The following is a 23,024-nucleotide window of genomic DNA, read 5'->3' as shown; positions in this document are numbered from 1 at the left end:
ATGTAATCTATAAATTATATATACTAGTGCAGGCCTGTAGGGGCAGACCCGTAAGTGCGTGCCAGTATATGCAGCTTCGTGCGAGCAGTATCAGGTCCCCAGCATCAATTGTGATGTCATATCAAACGAAGAAGAAGAATTGTGATGCCCCCTCTCTCCCCCCTCCTCTGTCCACCTCCTCTCCCCCTCCCCTCTCTTGCTCCCCTCTCACCCCCTCTCTCGCCCTTCTCTGTCCCTCCTCCTCTCTCCCTTTTCTTGTCCCCCCCTCTCACCCCTCTCTTGCCCTTCTCTCTCCCCCTCCTCTCTCCCTCCCCTCTCTTGCCCCCCTCTCACCCTCTCTCTCGCCCTTCTCTCTCCCCCTTCTGTCTCACTCCCCCTCTCACGCCCTTCTCTATCGCCCTTCTCTCTCCCCGCCCCTCTCGCCCTTCTCTCTCCCCCCTCCTCTCTTCCCCCTCCTCTCTTCCCCCTCCTCTCTCCCCTCCTCTCTCCCCCCTCTCACCCCCTCCTCTCTCCCCCTCCTCTCTCCCCCCTCCTCTCTCGCTCCCCTCTCTTGCCCTCCTCTCACCCCCTCTCTCGCCCCTCTCTCTGTAAATGTATTCACAAATGTCGACCAAGAACAACGATTAATTCCAACCTGGGGAAAAAAAACAGCTTTCAAACCCTTGGGAAACAGCTGTTTCCCTCGGGAAAATTCAAACCTTGGGATTAATTAATAATATATATATAAAATCGAGAGTGTCTCCGTCTCCGTCTCCGTCTCCGTCTCCGTCTCCGTCTCCGTCTCCGTCTCCGTCTCCGTCTCCGTCTCCGTCTCCGTCTCCGTCTCCGTCTCCGTCTCCGTCTCCGTCTCCGTCTCCGTCTCCGTCTCCGTCTCCGTCTCCGTCTCCGTCTCCGTCTCCGTCTCCGTCTCCGTCTCCGTCTCCGTCTCCGTCTCCGTCTCCGTCTCCGTCTCCGTCTCCGTCTCCGTCTCCGTCTCCGTCTCCGTCTCCGTCTCCGTCTCCGTCTCCGTCTCCGTCTCCGTCTCCGTCCCCGTCTCCGTCTCCGTCTCCGTCTCCGTCTCCGTCTCCGTCTCCGTCTCCGTCTCCGTCTCCGTCTCCGTCTCCGTCTCCGTCTCCGTCTCCGTCTCCGTCTCCGTCTCCGTCTCCGTCTCCGTCTCCGTCTCCGTCTCCGTCTCCGTCTCCGTCTCCGTCTCCGTCTCCGTCTCTCTCCGTCTCTCTCCGTCTCTCTCCGTCTCTCTCCGTCTCTCTCCGTCTCTCTCCGTCTCTCTCCGTCTCTCTCCGTCTCTCTCCGTCTCTCTCCGTCTCCGTCTCTCTCCGTCTCTCTCCGTCTCTCTCCGTCTCTCTCCGTCTCTCTCCGTCTCTCTCCGTCTCTCTCCGTCTCTCTCCGTCTCTCTCCGTCTCTCTCCGTCTCTCTCCGTCTCTCTCCGTCTCTCTCCGTCTCTCTCCGTCTCTCTCCGTCTCTCTCCGTCCGTCTCCGTCTCTCTCCGTCTCTCTCCGTCTCTCTCCGTCCGTCTCCGTCCGTCTCTCTCTCTCTCTCTCTCTCTCTCTCTCTCTCTCTCTCTCTCTCTCTCTCTCTCTCTCTCTCTCTCTCTCTCTCTCTCTCTCTCTCTCTCTCTCTCTCTCTCTCTCTCTCTCTCTCTCTCTCTCTCTCTCTCTCTCTCTCTCTCTCTCAGTATCAGTATGTGATTCCCCTCTGTCCCCTGTCTCACTACCAAAGACAACACTATTTTTCCAGAAACTAGCCCAGCCGTTGGAAGAGTGCAGACCTCCGCCAGGCTGAAGAGTTTACATTTTGGATCTCAACGACAGTCCATATCTACATCTGGACCTCAACCAAAATCGAATCGGCTTATTCTTGTCAACGACCCATCTCATCCACCTAGTTTTGGCATAATCCATCCAAAACGTTTTGAAATATCATGCTCTACATATAAATATCATAATTTTTGATCTACTCAAGCTATTCCCCTGATACACATACCCTTGTCTCATTGATGTGGTGTTGTACCTTGATATCAACTGTATGGAAATCAGTAGGACAGGTACACAGCCATTTCAAGAAATTTTTGGACTGACATCATTATAATTTGCAAACTTAATGCCACCCAGATGTTCTTTGAGTGGTCCAAAGAGGTGAGAATCACATGGTGACAGGTATGGACTTTATGAGGGATGATTAAAAACTTCCCAACACATCTCCGCTTCAATAGTTGTGATCGCATTTGCCGTTTGAGGGCCAACATGGTTGTGCAGTAAAGCATTCCCCCGAGATAGCATACGTGGGCATCGTCTGTGTACAGATCGTCTTATTTCATTCTATAACAGCTCACTGAAGTACAGCACTGTATATCGTTTTGGCCTCCTCTCTCAATGGTGATGAATCACTTTTAAAAAAAACTTTAAAAATTCTTGTATCTGGGTATGGAAGCGGATCTTTACCAAAATTGAATCAATTCTTCCTTGTCACACATCCAACCTGCCCACCGAGTTTCGTCCGAATCCGTCAACAACCTTTTGAGATATCGTGCTCACAAACAGACAGGGTGAAAACATAACCTCGTCCGCCTTCAGTGATGGAGATAACGATTAATTTTTAATCTGCGAGTTGGCATACTTCTTCAAAGTGGCTTGGTGTCAGCAAAATAATAAATGAAATTGACAGTGCAAATCGATGTCGACAGATTTAAAGATGAAAAGTGGAAATCCATGAAGGTTCACCCAAACAGGGAAAAGGCAGGAAAAAAAAAAAGAGTGGATGTGGGCAGTAAACTTGGATTTTGATAGTTTAATGAGGGGCTTATTGGATGAAAGCATGCATTCTGGGGGAGCTGTAAGAGAGACAGAGGGCTAAGAGAGGAGAAGGAGAAACATTATAGGAGAGATAGGAAAAACAAATCGACCTATCGGCAATGTGAAGGCAACAAACCCTGTGTTTCAGCCTCATTGTGGTAGACCAATAATGTGGAGAATGTTTGATTCCACAGATTATTATCGGAGAGACGGATGTGATGTTGGGGGCACCAGCACACAGGGCAGTACTCCAATGAGCTAGAGACATGCTGATTTGTTAAAGGATAACTTGGAATGACAGAGGATGCCAGACTGTAGCTGCCTTTGAAAGCCAGCTTTGCAATATGGTCAGTCCAGGAGAGGACATGGCTGATAGCGAGGCCCAGAATTTCAAGAGATTGAACATGTTACAGTGTCTGAGCATGGAAATAAATGGGCTGCTTAGTTTGAGGATGCTTCCAGTGACAGGATGAGACAGATTTGCCAGGATTGAAAGACGTGTTCCACTTGTCAGGCCAACGCCTCATCATTTCCAGATCAGCAGAGAGTGACGCAGCTGCTGTCTGCCCGTCAATGGAATGGGGCTATACTTTAGGACGCAAATGTGGAGTTATCGGCAAAAAAATAAATGAAGGGTTTTAGGGTTTTCCCAGAGCATAGGAGAGGTCGTTTTGAGGGTTTCATTTTGGATAGTCCAAGGACAGGAGAGGAAAATGATCCCATTGATAGCAACACGTTGACTGTTCACGTCCAAGTCAGACAGCCAGTTATTAAACATGGCCCTGTGTGCCGCAGGTGGTGAACTTGACAAGCAGAGAAGGATGCTCTAAATCTCACTCGTATGGGAAAACTTGGAAAGTGTCACGTGAGAAAAGCAAGTGCATCGTACTTTCTCTTGATGTAAGGATAAGTGTCGCTTGATTCAAGAATATTGCTTTCAATCTTGATACTGTCAAGTCAATCAAGACACTGCGGAAAGAAGCTTTGAGCCCCAGTAATCAATCAGTTTTGTCTTTGGGTTGAACAGCTTTGGGAACACAAATTTGAGAGATTTTCAAAAACAAAAACCCCCACCACAGATTTCCTCTCAAATTGGCTCAAAGATAAAAGCATATTATTGAGTACCCATCAACAAGCGAGCAAACAGAGGAACAGCCTGGCAATAAATAAAACAAGTTACGACAGCCACTATATCAGAGTGAAGCTTATCTATAGGCATGGGAACTCTGCAGACATTAATAAATAATTTTTCAGCCAAGGAAATTAGTTCAGACGTCATTTAATATTATATATGCTCCAACAATTCATTAATGTAAAGGTACTTCTGATACTTGTTTAAAAAGAATGAAATACAATTTTAGCTAAGTCTTGTCTTTGTTGGTAATGTTCCTGGGTCGGACAGGGAACCTGGTGGCTTCCCTCCCACCAGGTGGTGCTATACGATACACATTCACAAAGAGAGAACACAAGACTTTCAAAATGACATAATCCACCACAGATTGCTCAGTGCGCGTACACAGAAACCCCAGGAAATAACGATCTCCGGGACACCATGAAGTGCGAATATATTTTGTGGGCGAGATAGGGATTGCTACCTAAAATGGCTCACAAGGATTGTGAAAGAAGCCAAAAATACTTGGAAAAGTATCTGGGAGAAAGGGCGATGCCTCTGCACAAAGAAAGATTTGGAGAACCTTCTCAGCTCGCCAAACGGGCAGCTGTTCGTACTGCAAACTCCCGAATATGTGGGTCAGTGCAAGGTCCGAACCGATGGATGCGTGCAACACCAACCCCTGACGGATTGTCACCAGTGAATGGTCTGTGTATGGATTATGTTCTTTTGAAGATCGATGGGAAAGACATATCTGGGACTTGTGAATGTACAGGGTAAGTTTACAATGATGATATTTACTACTAGCAAATACAACCCATTGCTTTGTTGATGGGAACATTAAGGGGGAGGGGAGTATGAAGGAGGGGAGAGGAGAGGAGGGAAAGAGGGAGGGGGGTTGGGGGAGGGGAGGGAGAGAGGAGAGAGGAGAGAGAAGGGACTGAGGAGGGAGGGTGCAAGGAGGGAGGGTAGGGTGAGAGAAGGGACTGAGGGAGCGAGGATGGAGGGAGATCGAGGTGGAAGGGAGATCGAGGTGGAAGGGAGATCGACGTGGAAGGGAGATCGACGTGGAAGGGAGATCGACGTGGAAGGGAGATCGACGTGGAAGGGAGATCGACGTGGAAGGGAGATCGAGGTGGAAGGGAGATCGACGTGGAAGGGAGATCGAGGTGGAAGGGAGATCGACGTGGAAGGGAGATCGACGTGGAAGGGAGATCGAGGTGGAAGGGAGATCGACGTGGAAGGGAGATCGACGTGGAAGGGAGATCGACGTGGAAGGGAGATCGACGTGGAAGGGAGATCGAGGTGGAAGGGAGATCGACGTGGAAGGGAGATCGAGGTGGAAGGGAGATCGAGGTGGAAGGGAGATCGAGGTGGAAGGGAGATCGAGGTGGAAGGGAGATCGAGGTGGAAGGGAGATCGAGGTGGAAGGGAGATCGAGGTGGAAGGGAGATCGAGGTGGAAGGGAGATCGACGTGGAAGGGAGATCGAGGTGGGGTGGGGGAGCGAGGAAGGAGAAGGGCTGGGTGAGCAAAGAGGGGTAGTAGAGGAAGGATGGGTAGGGTAAGGGAAGGCAGGGTGAAGGGAGGGGAAAGAAATGTGAGAGGAGAGGAGGGGAAGCAAGCTTGAGGGGAGGGTCTGTCTGGACATAGCCACCATCTGGACACGTCCAGAGATAATTACCATCTGGAAACAACCACTGTCCAGACACGTGTGGAGATAGCCACTGTTCGGATATGTGCAGAGATCACCACCATCCGGACCTGTTTGGTGAGAGGGGGAGAGAGAGAGCGAGAGAACGAGAGAGCGAGAGAGCAAGAGAGAGGATGCTGCACTGTATCAAGAGGGGGTGTAGCGAGGAATGGACAAAGCAAGAGTGGGGTAAAGGTGGTGGAGTTCGCAGAGAATATAATATGCTTTATGAGCACACGCGCACGCATGCATGCACACAGGTGCAAAAAATGTAATTGACAAAACACGTTAACATGATGAAACGGCTTGGAAATCAGGTGTTATCAAATCTATTTTGTTTTGAAACTCACAAAGAGAAACTGTTTAACCTTTGGAAAGCAAATCCGGTTCATATAAAATAACCAATTGCTTTAAAACAGTCACGAGCACAAAGGAAAATGTGATTGCTTGTACGCTGCTGAGGTTAAAAATTAAAACCTCCAAGATACGGGATGACACTTTGTCACCACAGGACCCGTAATCAAGCATGCAGGCATACACACACACACACACACACACACACACACACACACACACACACACACACACACACACACACACACACACACACACACACACACACACACACACACACACACACACACATCCACGGAGAGTCCCTAAATTACAGATCCAAATACACCCATATATGTACCTCTACCTTGCAGTAACTGCTGACTGTACATCCCGATCGGGACACGAACTGCACTACTGTTGACTGTAGGGTGCTCAGCAAGCGCTTAAGCACTCAAGCAAGCACCCCAATTAAATGGTTGACAAGGACGGACGGCTTGGCAAGTGATAGCGATATCTGAATGTCCAAACTATGTCCGAATTAGATTAATGAACACTTTTTCAGCGCTCAGAACTGTTACCGAGTTCAAATCTGGAGCTTAAGTTTTGTAATTCTGCTTAGTTTAAGAGCTTCTCAATGTTATCGCATGTGGAGAAATGAAATAAAGCCACGAACGCTGGCATCTCCAGGCGTTTGTTTATTAGCATTGCAATATACCCAGCAATTCGTAGCTATGATGAACAGGTATTCGATAATACGAGTGAGGAAAGTAAACAAAAAAATTTACCCTTAAGAAATTGTTGCGGCCTGTTCCAAGTCAAGGCATGGTTGAGCAGGCCACAAAACATGGCTGCTTCAGACCCCAGCGAGGTTACCCAGGAAGCACCTTTGGACCCAATATAGAGCGAAGTGGCCTCCGTTTTTCATTTTCATCTGATCGACTTGAAATTTGAAGAGGATTTCTATTTCAGGTAACTGAATTCAAAGAAGAAGTATTTTTGAGGTCAACACAGGCCAAAAAGTCGACATGGGCCACATTTCTAAAATTGTTAATTTTCATTGGATTGACTTGAAATTTGAAGAGGATTTGGATATTAATTCATTGAATTCAACCACCAATTGTTTTAATGTCAATTTTTTTTCATGGATTTTGGAAGTATTGTGCTATTTATGACATCTCTCTTTTTACTTGCAAAGTCTAAGATTTTTCAAGTATATTGGTCAGTCGATTTTGTTGTTGGGTATTTATTTATCAAATTTATCTAGTCGAGAAAAAAAAAATCTCAAAAAAATTTTTTATGAGATTTTTTTTTTCTTTCTGCCCTTATTATTATCAGTATTTCCGTCGATATGTTTGTCTGTCTGTCTGTCCCTCTGTTCGGTCCAGTGCTCCGTTATTACAATGGCAATTTAGATGAAACTTGGTTGGTAGGTTCATACCATGACCGAGTTGTGTGCAAATGAAAACCGTTGCTATGGACACCACCGTTGCTATGGACACCACCGTTGCCTTGCAACGGGACTTTGAATTTTTTGAAAAATCATAAAAAATTAATTTTTTTGAAAATCAAAAATCGGGCCACGAGCGACTGTGGGCAGTACATTCAGCCATATTGTCAAAAATTTCCAGCTGGATCCTATGAAAACTGTTGGAGAAGATAGACTTTGAATGAACCCTGGTCGAAAACAATAAAAAAACAAAGTTCGTTATATCTCAGAGACTATGAGTCAGATATACATGAAACTGGTATGGTAGGTTCATGGTTTGTCCTAGTTATGTGTGAGAAAGAACCGTTTCTATGGACCCCTCCGTTGCCGAGCAACGGCCGAAAAACCTCGAAATGTGGGGGTATTTTAACGAAAAAACAATCTGCAGCATTAACCCTTGAAGCTAAAATCATGAATTTTCTTGTGCTTAATCCTCAGGTCATTCCCCATCGAACGGGCCCATCGTGTCAGGTTCTATTGGGTAGGCGACTACCCACGTCCGCCTACTGGCTTGTTCTGTCTGTGTTTGTTTGTCTGTCGCCTGCAGGTCACAATTCCAAACCGATCGACATGAAACTTTTCCAAGTTATAAAGGTAGTCTCAACTGAGAAGCCGATTGATTGACGTTAAAGATCATCTTCAGGTAAAATTTCTGAAATCGTCATTTTTCATCCGATTGACTTGAAATTTGACCAAGATTTACATATTACATCACTGAATTGGGAAAGCAACGATTTTTGAGGTCAAAACGTTTAAGGTCAACTCGAGGTCAAACTTCTAAAATCATCAAATTTTATTTGAAAAAGTCGATTTTCATCCGATTGACTTGAGAATTGAATAGCAATTGTATCGTACATTACTGAATTGGGAAACCAACAATTTTTGAGGTCAAAAGGTCAAAGGGCAACTCAAGGTCAGACTTCTAAAATCATCAATTTCAATCTGAAAAATAACCAATTTTCATCCGATTGACCTGAGCTTTGATGAAGATTGTGAAATTAAATCTAAATGAAATGGACAATTTTATGTATCCATGGCAACCTTTGGAGAGGGGGGGGTGGATTTTGCAAATATCGTGCTCTGCATGCCATCTTTTTCTTGTTACTTGCAAAATCAACGATTTTTGAAGTACATTGGTCAGTCGATTTTGTTATTCTGTCTGTCTGTTTTTGTCTGTTTGTCACCTACAGGTCACAATTTTAAACCGATCTTCATGAAACTTCACCGCATGGTTGAGTTTATCATAAGGAAGAAGCTTATTGTTTGTGAGGTCAAAAGATCAAAAGGTCAACAACTTAGGTGGTATTTCTGAAACCCTCGATCTTCATCTCAATGACTTGAAATTTGAAGAGGATTTGCATATCATGTCACTGACTTCAACCAAAAATTATTTTCGAGGTAAACATCGGCCAAAAGGACATCGGCTGAATTTCTAAAATTGTTAATTTTCATCCAATTTACTTGAAACTTGAAGAGGAATTGCATATTTGGTCATTGAATTCAACCACAAAAAATTTTTGAGGTCAAATTTAACTTATGGATTTTGCAAGTATCGTGCTCTGCATGACGTCTTCTTCTTGTTTGTTTGTTAGTTTGTATGTCAATCGCCGACAGGTCACAATTTTAAACTGATCTACACGAAACTTCACCATATTGTAGTCGGTGTCATAAGCAAGAAGGCTATTGTTCTTGAGGTAAAAAGTTCAACATCTTTGTGATATTTCTAAAATCCTCAATTTTCATCTGATTGACTTGAAATTTGAAGAGGATTTATATTTCAGGTCACCGAATTCAACCAGCGAATTATTTTTTTAGGTTAACATGGACCAAAAGTTAAACATAAGCCAAAGGTCAACAACTTAGGTGGGTTTCTAATATCCTCAATTTTCATCCCATTGCTTGAAATTTGAAGATTTGCATATCAGGTCACTGAATTCAACTCAGTATTTTTGAGGTCCACATTAGCCAAAAGGTTAACATAGGCTGAATTTCTAAAATTGTCAATTTTCATCCGATTGATTTGAAATTTGGAGATTTGCATATCAGGTAATTGAATTCAACAAAGTATTTTTGAGGTCAACAGGCCAAAAGTTAAACATCAGCCAAAGGTCAACAACTTAGGTGGGTTTCTAAGATGCTCAATTTTCATCCAATTGACTTGAAATTTGAAGATTTGCATATCAGGTCACTGAATTCAACTCAGTATTTTTGAGGTCAACATCGGTCAAAAGGTTAACATAGGCCGAATTTTAAAATTGTCAATTTTCATCCGATTGATTTGAAATTTGGAGATTTGCATATCAGTTCATTGAATTCAACAAAGTATTTTTGAGGTCAACATGCCAAAAGGTTAACATAGGCCAAATTTCTAAAATTGTCAATTTGCATCCGATTGACTTGAAATTTGAAGAGGATTTGTGTATTTGGTCATTGAATTCAACCACCTATTATTTTTTAAGGTCAAATATGCTTTATGGATTTCACAAGTGTCGTGCTATGCACGACATCTTTCTTGTTTGCTTGTCTGTGTTTGTGTGCAGGTTATCTCAAAATGTTGATGGATTTGGGTGAAATTTGGTGGGCAGGTTTGGTGTGTAATGACGACTAACTGATTGGATTTTGGTGGTGATCCGGATCCAGCTACTAGAATATTTTTTGTCATGATTCTTCACCATTGAGAATATGGCCAAAAACTACATACAACACGATATCTTAAAAAGGTGTGGACAGATTTGGACGACACTTGGTGGACAGGTTTGGTGTGTGACAAGGACAAATTAATTCAATTTTGGTGAAGACCTGAATCGAGATCCAGATGCGATAATTATTTAATTTTTAAAGCAATTCTTCACCATCGTGAGATGGGGCCATAAATTATATTACAGCATGACATTTCAAAAACGTATTGGGCCCGATATGTTGTCGTGGATCAGGCATTGCATGGTGGAGGTATGTGCTCTACCAAGTGCTCTTCTAGCTTTATATACCACGACTGCTTGTTTGTATTCACAGGAAATGATAGGAAATCAAGACCTCTCTTCCACGGATATTTCTCATATTTATTATATTTATGCGAGTCCGATTTGCATTTAAGAAAAGAACAGTTGTGGTTAACCATATTCAAATTGATACTCTTCCATGTAAATGGTGAAAATTATGTTGTTATTACGATTTGAATTTCATATTTTGGGCGAGCAACAGCAGGTTCAAAGTGCCCAGCAAGCAGAATTGTGTCACTGTAAACACACAAACGATGAATGTGCAAAAAGCCTCGTTTGGCATTCATACATCATTTCGAAAGTCACGTATTGCGGTTCTCCTCTCACCCCTCACACCCAGGACTATTTTTTTAACCCCTTCCAACTTTCCCGTGCATATCCTGAGTACCACCAACAGTTTTCAACTCAGTTCGTCAAGAAGTTCAGTCGTGCATAGAAGTCAAACAAACAAAAACAAACACTTCTCAAATTATATTGCGATGTAATCTAAATGGTTTCTTCTTTTGCTCAACTGCCAAAATAAACCTTGCAATCTCACGAAGACTGGAACTCTGAACCTCAAAAGTATCTTGTTTCTTTGATACAGTATATAGCCTCGTTCTTAGGTCTGCTTTGTTTTGTTGGACACACAAACAAACTCCAGAAATCCAATGCCTTGGGAATTGGCATTCCCAGAGTAACCACAATAGTTACTTCATAACATCAATGTTACTGATCATCAAAAGCATGCCAAGTCACGCAACGCTGTGCTGAATCCTCATGACAAGAAAACAATCTCCCTCGAAATATATAAAGCAACCAGGTTACTGACTCAAATATCAGGGAAATTATAATTCAAGTGATTGTTTAACAAATATTACGAATGTAATGGACAGCATGCAGTGCGGAGGCCCTTATTACACACAGTCGAAGAGAACAGACAATGTCCAAATAAACATTTCTGTCACACTGCAAAATATAACTCAACATTACTGTGCAGTACTACTGTAGTTTGATAGGAAAATGCATATATTTATTATCATGTTGAAATCTGGTTTCTGAAAAGATAATAATTTATTAGCAGGTGATGACATTGTTGGCAAGCATGCTTCAATGAATCCCTCATTTGTTATGATTGTTGCTTTTTATTAATGTGATAATAGTAATAATAATAATAATGGTTTGTTTGCCCTTCGTAACAGAAAAAGGCCATTCATATGTGACATTGCCTGGGAGCAGGAATTTGTTTATGACATGGGAGCTGCAACCCGCACACAACCACACTCTGAGATAGCAAGCACTAAAACCTGGTGTCACGGAATATCTGAACAGGTCAGACAACTTGATACCACCAGTTTATGTAGGGATTTGGAATTTCATCATGATGCTGGCAATAACTTGCCTTGTACTCTGCAAAATACATGGTGGGATCTTTAAGGGAAACCAACGATCAGTGCTGGCAGATGGATCCTCCTTCTTCATGTCCTTCTGATGGATGGCCACCCAATGATGCATCACCCTGCATGTTAAACACCAGAATGACAATTTGTAGCTCGGTCAAGATTGAAATCCAGGCTAGACAGCAAAAAGGCAAGTACACAGACATCAAAACTTTTCTGCTAGGCCAGTTTATGAAGACATATCACTGTATGTTCAAAAGCTAGATAGAGTATACACAAAAACCCGAATCATCAATACAAAACAAAACAAAACCAAAAAAAAAACAAGAAAAAGAGCAATCGGAGATTGCAGACCCTCGCCAGGACTTCTTTTGAGTGGTGTATTTTATGGGTTTTCGGGTAATATGGCTGTCAACCATGTGACCTATGATATCGTCTGTGTGAACCTTTTGTTCCTCCTGGACAGGTGGTCAGACGTGTAAAGTTTCACCTCAATTTGTTTAGTCACTTCAAAGAAGATTTTAGAAGTTTTTTTGTTTAAAAAAAAACATGGCTGCCGACTCACATGACCGATGACACAATAAAAAAATTTTCTGTGAACCATTTTATCCCAAGTCAAAAATTTTCATACTGATTGGATGTGGAATTCTACATTTGCAATTATGACGTCATAACGAGGACACCTATACCTGATAAAAAAAAATCACACATTCCCCATGAGGAGTGCTTGTGATGTGCCAAGTTTCAATTTTTTCCTTGGTGCAGTTTCAGAGATACAGAGGTTCAAAGTTTTCCGTTTTTCCAATATGGCTGCCACACCACGTGACGTATGACGTCATAATTATCATTAAAATATTCTGCATGAACAGTTGCACCAATGGTGAAAATTTCGTCTCAAACTGACAAGCGGTTGCAGAGAAAAACACAAAAGTTCTGTGCGGACAAACAAATAAACAAGATGTTGTGCAGAGCATGATACTTTCAAAATCCCAAAAACAAATTTGACCTCAAAAATAATAATTAGTGGTTGAATTCAATGACCGAATGTGCAACTCCTCTTCAAATTTCAAGTGAATCAGATGAAAATTGTCAATTTTAGAAATCTGGTCCATGTTGACCTCAAAAACAATTGGCTGGTTGAATTCATTGACCTGAAATATCGATCCTCTTCAAATTTCAAGTGAATCAGATGAAAATTGTCAATTTTAGAAATCTGGTCCATGTTGACCTCAAAAACAATTGGCCAGTTGAATTCATTGACCTGAAATATTGATCCTCTTCAAATTTCAAGTCAATCGGATGAAAATTGACAATTTTAGAAATCTCACCTTAGTTGTTGACCATTGACCTATGTTAACCTTTTGACCTCAAAAACAATAGGCTTCTTTCTTATGATACACTCTTCCATGTGGTGAAGTTTCGTGAAGATCAGTTTAAAATTGTGACCTGCAGGCGACAAACAGACAAACAGACAGACTTACAGAATGTCTGTCTCTCCTCTCCTGTGGCGAGGGTAATAAAGCGTTTATATTATTTTGCACCTCCATCTTGTGGGTGTCAAGGTCACCTGCGAACAATAACGAATGCTCATTGGACAAAGGATGTCAGAGACTCCCCGCATAGAAAAGAAAAACAAAATTGAAGGTCTTCAACGTTAAATTCCCGTTTGGATAATTTCTCATTACATCTGAAAAATCAAATTACACTGTGATCCAAATCATTTGGGTGGGGTCGGTTTGCTTCATATGGACGTGAAATTAACTTAAGGTTCCATGGACAAAGTTATGACAACTATGAAAGTGTGTGTGTGTGTGTGTGTGTGTGTGTGTGTGTGTGTGTGTGTGTGTGTGTGTGTGTGTGTGTGTGTGTGTGTGTGTGTGTGTGTTAAAACACGATTTGAATTTGAGGTTTCGTGTAAGCAACGGCAGGTTAAAAGTGCCCGTCGAGCCGAACCGAGTCAGTGTTAACACACACACACACACACACACACACACACACACACACACACACACACACACACACACACACACACACACACACACACACACACACACACACACACACACACACACACACACACACACACACACACACGTCATTAGTATTGCATTTCAGTAAAATTGATTAACAATCTCATAATCATGTCCGCGAAACGTCAACAGTTGAATTCCACAGCATAATTGCGGACATGATTTTGAAAGTGTCTCCGTAACTTGGGAAATGCATCCCTTTGTATGTTGTCACTTATCACCGGTGAACTTTTGTCTGGGCCAACTGGCATTGAAAGCACAGCTATAGATTATCCCGCGTTAAAAGTCACGGACAATCTGAATTCTCATTGGAGTTGGATCATTTGCAGACGCTCCTGGGGCCGATCTGCTGCTTATAGGCCAGAAAACAGTCCAAATGATGCAATATAGTCACAGCTACTATTTCTTCAACCATACAGTGGATTTGTAAATCATTTATAGTACCAGCTCCAAGATGCTCTTCTTTGTGAAAGATACCACTGAAATTTAACATCGACAAGAAAGGCCAAGCAGGACAGCACAGAGGAACTGCTAATCATGAGACTCAGAAACGGAATCAGTTGTGGGCAAGTTACCGCACAGCGCTGCCTAACTTTAACAGTGAGATTGGTGAAGGAATGCGGTGCGTTTCGGGGTGAGTGGGAGTAAGGAGGAGGTGGGAGGATTATTGAGGGGTGGGGAAGACAGATGGACACACAGGCATCAGAGCAGTCTTCCAGGCCAATAGTTTCCCCGAGTTGCACGGCCAGACCTTTTCACGAAGAGTGGCCGATTGCCCTCTTGTTCAAAATATACCATGGTATTTTGACAGACATGATGAATGTCCCTCTCAAGGTCACCAAGCCAATAAAACAAAGAAATAGCTGTTTTGGTTGTGCTCAATATGCCGATTCCTTTCTAAAATACCTTCAAAAATGGTATTAAGTGATCGAACCACTCTCACAGAGACGGATTTGCAGATAAAGTGATACCAACAATAAATTTAGGTTTCCAGATCAACACAAGTATTTGGTTTTTGTGCTATATGCTATTTAACAGGGCACCTCTTCAAAAAGACTGGTTGGGCCAAGTTTTTAAGGGGATACTATATACTGGAATTGAAGGCTGTTGTCTTTGGACTCACCTTCCAACCAGTCTGCATTTCCATGCAACTAATGGTTCCTACTGGACAATTGTGCACAGACGGACGCATGCAGGCATGCACGCCGAGACCGAGCTCTTTTTATATGTCAGATAACATAACATTACAACACATCAGCCATGGTAGACATTTCCTGTAAGTACTCGATTCCAAGGAAATTCTGCTAGTTGAGAGCAATGTTTCACTAACTCGTACTGGGATATTTACATATCACAACCGATTAGTGTATCGATATCGGGAAAAGTAACGAGTCGATGTAGTATCTATGTTTGTCCATCGTCTAAGTAATGTCCTTGCAATTCATGCAAAAGTAATGTTAATGTTTATGCATAGCCTTGTCCGACATATGATTTATGTACAAGGTCCACCATGAGCCACAGATCACCAAAAAAGAGATCCAAGTGTTCGGATGGGAACAACAAGCAGGCCAACCAAATTAACCCTTTAAACAACAAAGCTCTGCTTTGTTTCTCTATCCTCCAGACATCACCTCTCAGAAAGTATAATGTACTTAATTGCAGACGTTGTTTGTGAAATATTGTGTGAAGGAGAGCTAGTGTTAATTCATATGTTACGGTGGTAGCCACCGGTCGTTCTTATCGATGTCGATGGACTGTGGCTGCATCTTTGTACCTTGCGGATCTTCTTGCCTGCCAGACCTGTTGTCTCTCAAAGTCCACTCGGCTGACAAAGCGATAATGAGGAAGAAAGACTGAGCCATGCGTGAAATCAAGCCGCAGGGCAAATGTCTGTCAAACAGCACTCTCGATGACTCCTTGTGATTCTTGCCTACGAGGAGGACGTGGAAGCGTATCTTCCAACCATTATTATTCTCACAAAAAGGAAACTCTTCCTTTCTCCATTCAGGGTGTACCAATCCCTCCCCCTCTCCACCAAGTGTCTTTGTTCAAATCAGCAGCAGTGTTTTACTCGAAGTGATCTTTCTTTCGTATGCAGCACATGGTTGCGGGCAACAACATTTTCCAGGGGCGAGACTGTGCCACTCTATTGCAATGCCCCCTGAAAGTTAGAGCTGGGATTTTGGAATTTGACCACAGTGCTGGTGATGGCTTGTCTACTCTTCGCGAAGGCCACTGGTCACTAATTAATGCCGGCAGATGGGACGCTCAGTTCAACGTCCATCTGCGGAATGGCAGAGGCATTGATGAATTGCCCTGCCTGCGAAACACCGGGATAAGTGTGGAGCTGGGTCGAGATTAAGTGATACTTGGGAACTTCACTTCCACTCCTATTATTCTAAAAAGTACAAAGCAGACGAGCAAGTCACAAGCAAGGAAAGATTTTGTTTCAAAGGTGCTGTGCATGATATATCAAGGAGTGGTTGAACTATAACAGCAAGAACAGAGGAGGACAGACAGTTTGTGCCTGACAGAGGAGGACTCGGTCTCGCGTGCATGCCTGCGTGCATCCATCAGTCAACACTTGCCCTATAGGGGATACGAACAGTTCATAGATATCCCAACGATGTGCATCATGAGCTTAAAATCTCAGCCACAAGTTTTAAACATCTCATGAAAGATCTGGAGGAGAAACAATAAAGCTCAAATTCCTGCAAGTTTGAAATTAAGACAATCTGGATTGTTGTATCGACTTTTGCGAGCAGTGTTAATACCGGTCACAATAAGATGCTTCTCTATTGGGCAACATTCTGTGGACCACATTGAAGACCTGCTGTGAAGCCACCTTCATGATAGACTGCTGTATTGACAGGCAAACTTGTGTTCCCTGGAGCAAGAGTTACACATCAGTGTTGTCCAATGCGAAATTATTTTGGGGAGATAAACATGCTAGTAAACAGACTTTTTGGAAGTGTGTGTGTGTGTATGTGTATGTGTGTGTGCGTGTGTGTAATATCACACCACTTTCACACGTATCGTATCACACAGCATGCACTTGTTGAATTATAGAAAAATCTCTCCCAAACTATGGCCACAATGACAGTTCAGGGAGATAACCTGGACGTAAGATGGTTCATCTTGCTTGATGAGGAGGAGATGGTACAAGCACAGCATTGGTCGAGCAGATGGTGAGCGAATGTGTTCCCCTCAGGCGTGGCAGCCTCATTCCAGGGTGCTCGGCTTGCTTTGTGCCAGTGTTGGGGTAATGACTTGGCTGCTGTTTGTCACCCAGAGCTCTCCCTGACCCCCCACACCTTCCTCTCAGCTCCAAGTACTAATATAAATCCTAAGGCTGACTGCTCACTTCTCCTGAGGCTCTCTGAACTGCATCTGCCTCTGTCTTTTCCAAACACTCCTCCATGTTCAGTCTCTTTTGTGCTCAGGACGGTCGAGATACACCTTGCCCGACCAAATGTCCACATACAGCTCGTCGTGCTCCGGGTCACCTCGGGTAGGAAGTTGGCACCCAGGGTGATGTGGAACTACAAGGAATTTTCTTCTTCTCCGCCTCAACTTCTCTTTTCAACTTTCTTTCTCTCAACTTATTCCCTTCTTTTCTCAAGAAGGGAAGATACGAAATGATATTATGACACAAAACAATTTAATAACAGGAGATGGAGAAAAGGGGAAACCAGATCTGTGCCACTTTCTGGTCCGACATAAGGCTACTCTTTCAAAGGTTACATTTGGCCAACACAAACTTATATACAAAATACATATGCAGATGTGACATCACCAACAGCAAACACAACGGGGTGGGAGGGGGGAAGTTCCACTGTTGTGTGTGTTGTTGGTTGTTATCTCCATATGCAGGTTTCAGAAGGTGAAACAGAGGCCTCCCATGTCTCAAAAGTATCCACTGACATTGTACAGTGTGTGTGTGTGTGTGTGTGTGTGTGTGTGTGTGTGTGTGTGTGTGTGTGTGTGTGTGTGTGTGTGTGTGTGTGTGTGTGTGTGTGTGTGTGTGTGTGTGTGTGTGTGTGTGTGTGTGTGTGTGTGTGTGTGTGTGTGTGTGTGTGTGCAGACGATTCATCCAGCATTGCTGCTGATGAAAAGGCTTCCCTCTTTCCAAACAGGGTGATCACTGACCATCTGTTTGGATTCCAGTGTACTTACAACTCTTCTCTCTGCAATGGTTGGTCCAAACTTCTTGTGCGAGTCAATGGACATTCAGTCTCTCTGGACATTAAATACAGTCTTGCTTTGTGCTGTGTTTACTAAGCTCACTGCACACAAGCAGCAAGCATCGGTTCACTTACTGTGAGCATCGGAAATGTTCACACAGCCTTCAATTTCCAGGGATGCAGATCGGAACCTCAGCAGAGGAACTTCAACTGATCGAGACGAGGCCATAAAAGGTAGTTCCCTGCCAACGATTTCATCAGAACAACGCCTGCACGACAGTCATGGAGCTGATCCAAAATATTTTTGCACAGATCAGGGCATCCCCACAGCAAGCAGCCGTTCTCAACACTTCATTCTGTCTGGTCTTGTATGGACACAAGTGAGGGTCAGCATAATGCAGGAAACCCTAACTTTTCTCAGTTGCGTGAATGACCTTGGAAAGACGCCGGTCACAACTGCTGTACATTCCTCTCTTGGTAGCATGAATCATATTATCATCTGTGAAGTCAGATCTATCAATCGGCTCGGGGTAGGATGGTCAAACATGTCAGGAAATGGTAAGCGACACGCAGCATCGGCATTTGAAATGGTGGAGCCAGGTCGACGCGTAACGTCATATTTAATCGACCGAATGTGAAAGTGACCAGCCTATAATCAGAGGTGTTCAAGACATTTGAGGTCGTTTTCATTGCACAAATTAAGCTGAACACTGTTTTTTGGTCAGGGTTAATCATAAAGTGCAGACCGAAGATATACTGGTGAAATGGATTCACCCTCCAAAAAATGACGAGTCCTTCCCTGTCCAGCTGACTGTATTTATTCTCAGTAGGAGACAGGGTACGAGACGCAAGTCTGATTGGTCTTAAGTGCGTTCTGGCACGATGTGCTAAAGAACAGCACCATCCCTGTGCAGCTCACATCGCGTGACAGGACCATATTTTGTTTGCGTGACAATGAACCAGCACATTGGAAAAATGAAGCACATCTCTTGACATTTTGAAGGGTGGTGAGGACAGAGTGTCCCACCTCTAACTGACATATTTTAAAGAAGCAATACAATGGTGCCAAGCACTATAGCGAAGTTTGGGATGTATCTGCTGTGATATATTGAAGCATGACAATGTCAGCCCTGAGTTCAGAGATGTTCATAGGAGCAAGGACATCTTTGATTGCTCTGATCTTTTCTTCAATGGGATGCAAGCCTTCAATGTCAATCTGTCATCATCGATGAAACCAGAAGCTCATCCTCGTCTCTCTGCCAATGTAGTCCAGCATTGGAAAGAGTATGCAGCATCTGCTTGAGGTTGCCAAGATGATGGCATTCTGAACAGTCTGTGACGACAATGCTATCTTGGTGAACAACACGAGGTTCGTAGTGAACAAGCTATCCATACAATGTTGGTAGATTCCTGGTGCCGATTTCACACCAAAACTCAGGCGGTTACATCTGAACAGCCTGCAATGCATAATCATGATGGCATCTTCCTTGGAATGCTCACCCAGGCGGACTTGGAGGTAGGTCAATCTCGTGTTGATCTTGGTGAAGGACTTTCTTCCGGCCAAGTTTGCATGCAGATTGTGGATCCTAAGTATGGAGTATTTATTCATTGACACTTTGTAATCTCCACACAGGTACATTGTTTTGTCCACCGTCACACCAGGAAGTACCGGAGCAGTGAGAGGAACTGTGCACGCCATACAGAAAATTGGCTTGGTGGTGAAGCCCTTCGTTGTCCCACATTTATCCCTAAAGACTGTCTTGGCGTCTCACAAGGAGATGCTCTGGTATCTGTGGTGACCTGGCAACTTGCAGCCGGTGGATGTGTCCTCATTTGAGTTTGATGACATCTAGCCAGTTTTGTCCTCATAAAGTGTGGCACCCCCAGGGATGACCAAGAGTTGTAATTGGTGGTAGCTATTGCCGTAGGTTAATGTAATGTGACATAATGCGTGGGACTGTATCGTTTCACCAGTGTATTTAGGGAGCAGGACTTCACAGGCTGGGTTGTTCAGGTACCCCTGCAGACTCTGGAAAGCTGCTTCACTCATGAGTGAGACGTCAGCTCATGTCACCCTCTATCTCCAAAGCACATGTCTATATTAACCAAAACCAGTATCAAGTAACATTGTCTTTCCGCCGATGTGGAACAGGTCATATGACCGAGGATTGTCGCCATCAGGGAGGTCTTCATCCATTGAGTCTTCACAATTATGCAAAGAATCGAGGTGGCTTTTGCATTCATCTCTCCCTTCCCTCAGTTTACACCAAACACACAGAGGGAATAAGGCCCACTTTGTGGCAGTAGTTCCAAAACAGCGTTGTTGAAGTGGCATGTTGTGGGAGATTGCTCACGATTCCAAGGGAACAGCATTTTTTTTTGCCTACATTCACAGATCGTGGGAGGTTTCATTGTTCTACCTTATTAAGAGTCAAGAAGATGGAGTGAGCAATATCAGTCATGTTTCTGTCAGCACTCACCATAGTGATAACAAATGTCATTTGCACCGGCAATTGTCAGAGTCCATTCAGCAAGTAAACACGCCGAATCAGATCTTGCCCAACTCCCACGCCGAACAATTCCTTCAGCATTTAGTCAAATGTAGCACCTAACTAGCAATCCTGGGCAAGTTGCGTCAAGTCAACGATTAATGCTGAAATTGAATGTGTCGAGTTCTGGCGATGTGTCGAAATTGAAACGATTCAGCAACGCAGGGCGTGGGATCACAGTGCACCTTTATGACTATCAAGAGCTCTACATGTCAAATCAATCGTGGTCTTTTATACTCCAAAAGGTAATCAGAAAACGAAAATAATAAATAGTTCCTGTAATATTTAATAATAAATTCCTGTAATTTATTTATATTTATAATATTTAATAAATAATAATAAGTTCCTGAAAATAATAAATTTCAATAGTAATGTTTGGCAGATACAGTCCCATCATCTCACTTGCTCTTTCACCAAATGCTTCAAACATTCTCACACTCCATTTTTGTCGTCCTTATTGTGTTGAGCATCTCCTTTGGAGGCATCGGGACATCTACAACCCGTCATCATGACTGCTTCATGCAAGATAGGTCACTGTTCCATCACATTATGGGATTGAAGCAGACCTCAAGCAAGGCAGGAAATATAAATTTGACCAGGCTGCTGACAAACGATGGCCTACTCTTTTGGAAAATCAGGAGTATCGGATCATTATCATTCATAAATGGAAGTTCGCACAAGGGACAGGAAGTGTCATCTCTTCCGAAAGCCAGTGTGGTCATTAATACAGTGCCCTGCACGTGAAGCGCACCAGCACTGCCCATCATCGGGCTGGGAATCGAGACAAAACGAGCCAGCAAAAAGCCGAGTACGTTACCTCTGAGAAATCCTGGAAGTACAACATGATTACTTTTGCAAGAAATTAAGAATTAAAGGACATTGAATAAAGGTGGTCCACCTTACGAACCAAATTTCTTTCTGAAACACTGAGCAATTGTCCAAAAGCACATGTTGTTGATGAAGGCAGCTTTGTTAGTGACCAAGTGTGTCTGATCGAGCTCAAAGTGACAGACTGGCTTGGAAGGATTATTACTGTGCGTCTGCCGTGCCAAGCTCAACATTGAGCTTTCAGGTTAAATCGACAAATTGCAAGATTATCCACAATGACCGCCAAAAATCGTTCTGCTATCAATATTATAATTAAGTGATACAGATATTTCACACATTCTCTAAAATTAAGTGTTTGAGCAAAATCCTGAGAACATACTGTAATTGCAAAAAAATATATATATATGTATTGAAAATGGAAGTAATTTATATATTTATTGTAATTATTTAAACAAAATGTCAACAAAACTTTCTCTTAAAGAGAATGTATTTAAAATGTTAAAAGCCAAATGTGTCACTCACCTGCAAAAACAGTAATTCTAAAGGATTATACGGCATGAATTACTAGTTAGTTGGTCAGCAAAAGGCTTTGCTACAATATACATCACATGTATTATACGATTTGAAAACCGCGCGATAATACATTGAGAACAGTACAAAACAAGGACATTACTCCAACATGAATGTAATATTTAATGCAATAACTAACAGCTAGTGTCAATTTGTTTTGCTGCGTGGTACCGGAGTGCGCATCGCACCATTCCCAACATAACCAGGGGGAATTTGAACACATCAGTGAAAACGTGGTAAAGACAATGAGAGACTTTGCTGCAATTCAATCTGAATTTCACTACGTCATAGCGCTTGACAGCGACTCGGCCGGTGGGGCGGGTAAAATCGGGTTACATTGCCCCTCACTGGTGTGGGTTTATATTCCCATGGCTACACAGGGGAAATTTCCACACCCTGTGATGGAGTGGCGACAGGTCCGGCATTGGTTCTTGGCCAGAGAAACGTTTATGGCTCATCAGGAATGCCCCAACACACCGTCAAGAGGACACGTCTCCTCCTCTTCCTCCTCCTTCCCCTCCTCTACCACCACCACTTGCCCTACAAAGGGCTCTGCCTATTATTTTTGCATTTCTCCAGAGATCATTACACACATCACAGTGGAAAATTACGTTTTCTTTTGGAATCAGACAAGATACTGCATTCACACGATAGCACGGAAAGACTATAAAATGCTTCCTTCATCTGAAATGAGCATTTGAAATGCTTCAAATATATGATGGGATTGTCAGATTCCTATCACATCTTCAAAATAAATCACAGAGGAGATTTAGAGGGAAAAATAAAACAAATGTGAAACCACTTCATAAAAAAACGCGATATCCGCGACCACAAAGCGATCACCAAGGGTCAGCCTCCCATGGCACCCGCGATACAATGCTGTCCATATAATTTTTTTTTTAGATTAAAATATGACCTTGACCTTCAACATTTATGGATAGAGTGTAAATTACGAAAATGTGCCCCCCATTTACGATCAATCCATAAAACTCAATATCATGAAAATCGGAGGAAAATTATTCAAGCTATGATCAAAAAAGGTCACAATCTGAAACATTCAGTCACGGTCTT

General features: G+C 43.2%; 1 protein-coding gene and 1 long non-coding RNA gene across 5 annotated transcripts in view; both read right to left on the bottom strand.

Annotated features, from left to right (window-relative positions):
• The window catches only part of SLCO3A1 (solute carrier organic anion transporter family member 3A1), a 135,446-nt gene that overhangs the window by 78,373 nt on the left and 34,049 nt on the right, over window positions 1–23,024 (bottom strand). The gene's annotated exons all lie outside the window — the stretch shown is intronic.
• Window positions 6,611–21,716, bottom strand: LOC147030921 (uncharacterized). The gene is made up of 3 exons (XR_015056569.1): window positions 14,267–21,716; window positions 13,121–13,238; window positions 6,611–11,911 (listed from the first exon to the last, which is right to left on the bottom strand). It is a non-coding gene; the product is annotated as an uncharacterized LOC147030921 (long non-coding RNA).

The sequence above is a fragment of the Eptatretus burgeri genome, chromosome 3 (assembly GCF_056783735.1).
Source record: "Eptatretus burgeri isolate ZD-2024b chromosome 3, Ebu_testis_v1, whole genome shotgun sequence".
NCBI classification, from domain to species: Eukaryota; Metazoa; Chordata; class Myxini; order Myxiniformes; family Myxinidae; genus Eptatretus; species Eptatretus burgeri.
Note: the sequence above shows the minus strand (reverse complement) of the source record. Positions and strands in the feature narration are given on the sequence as shown.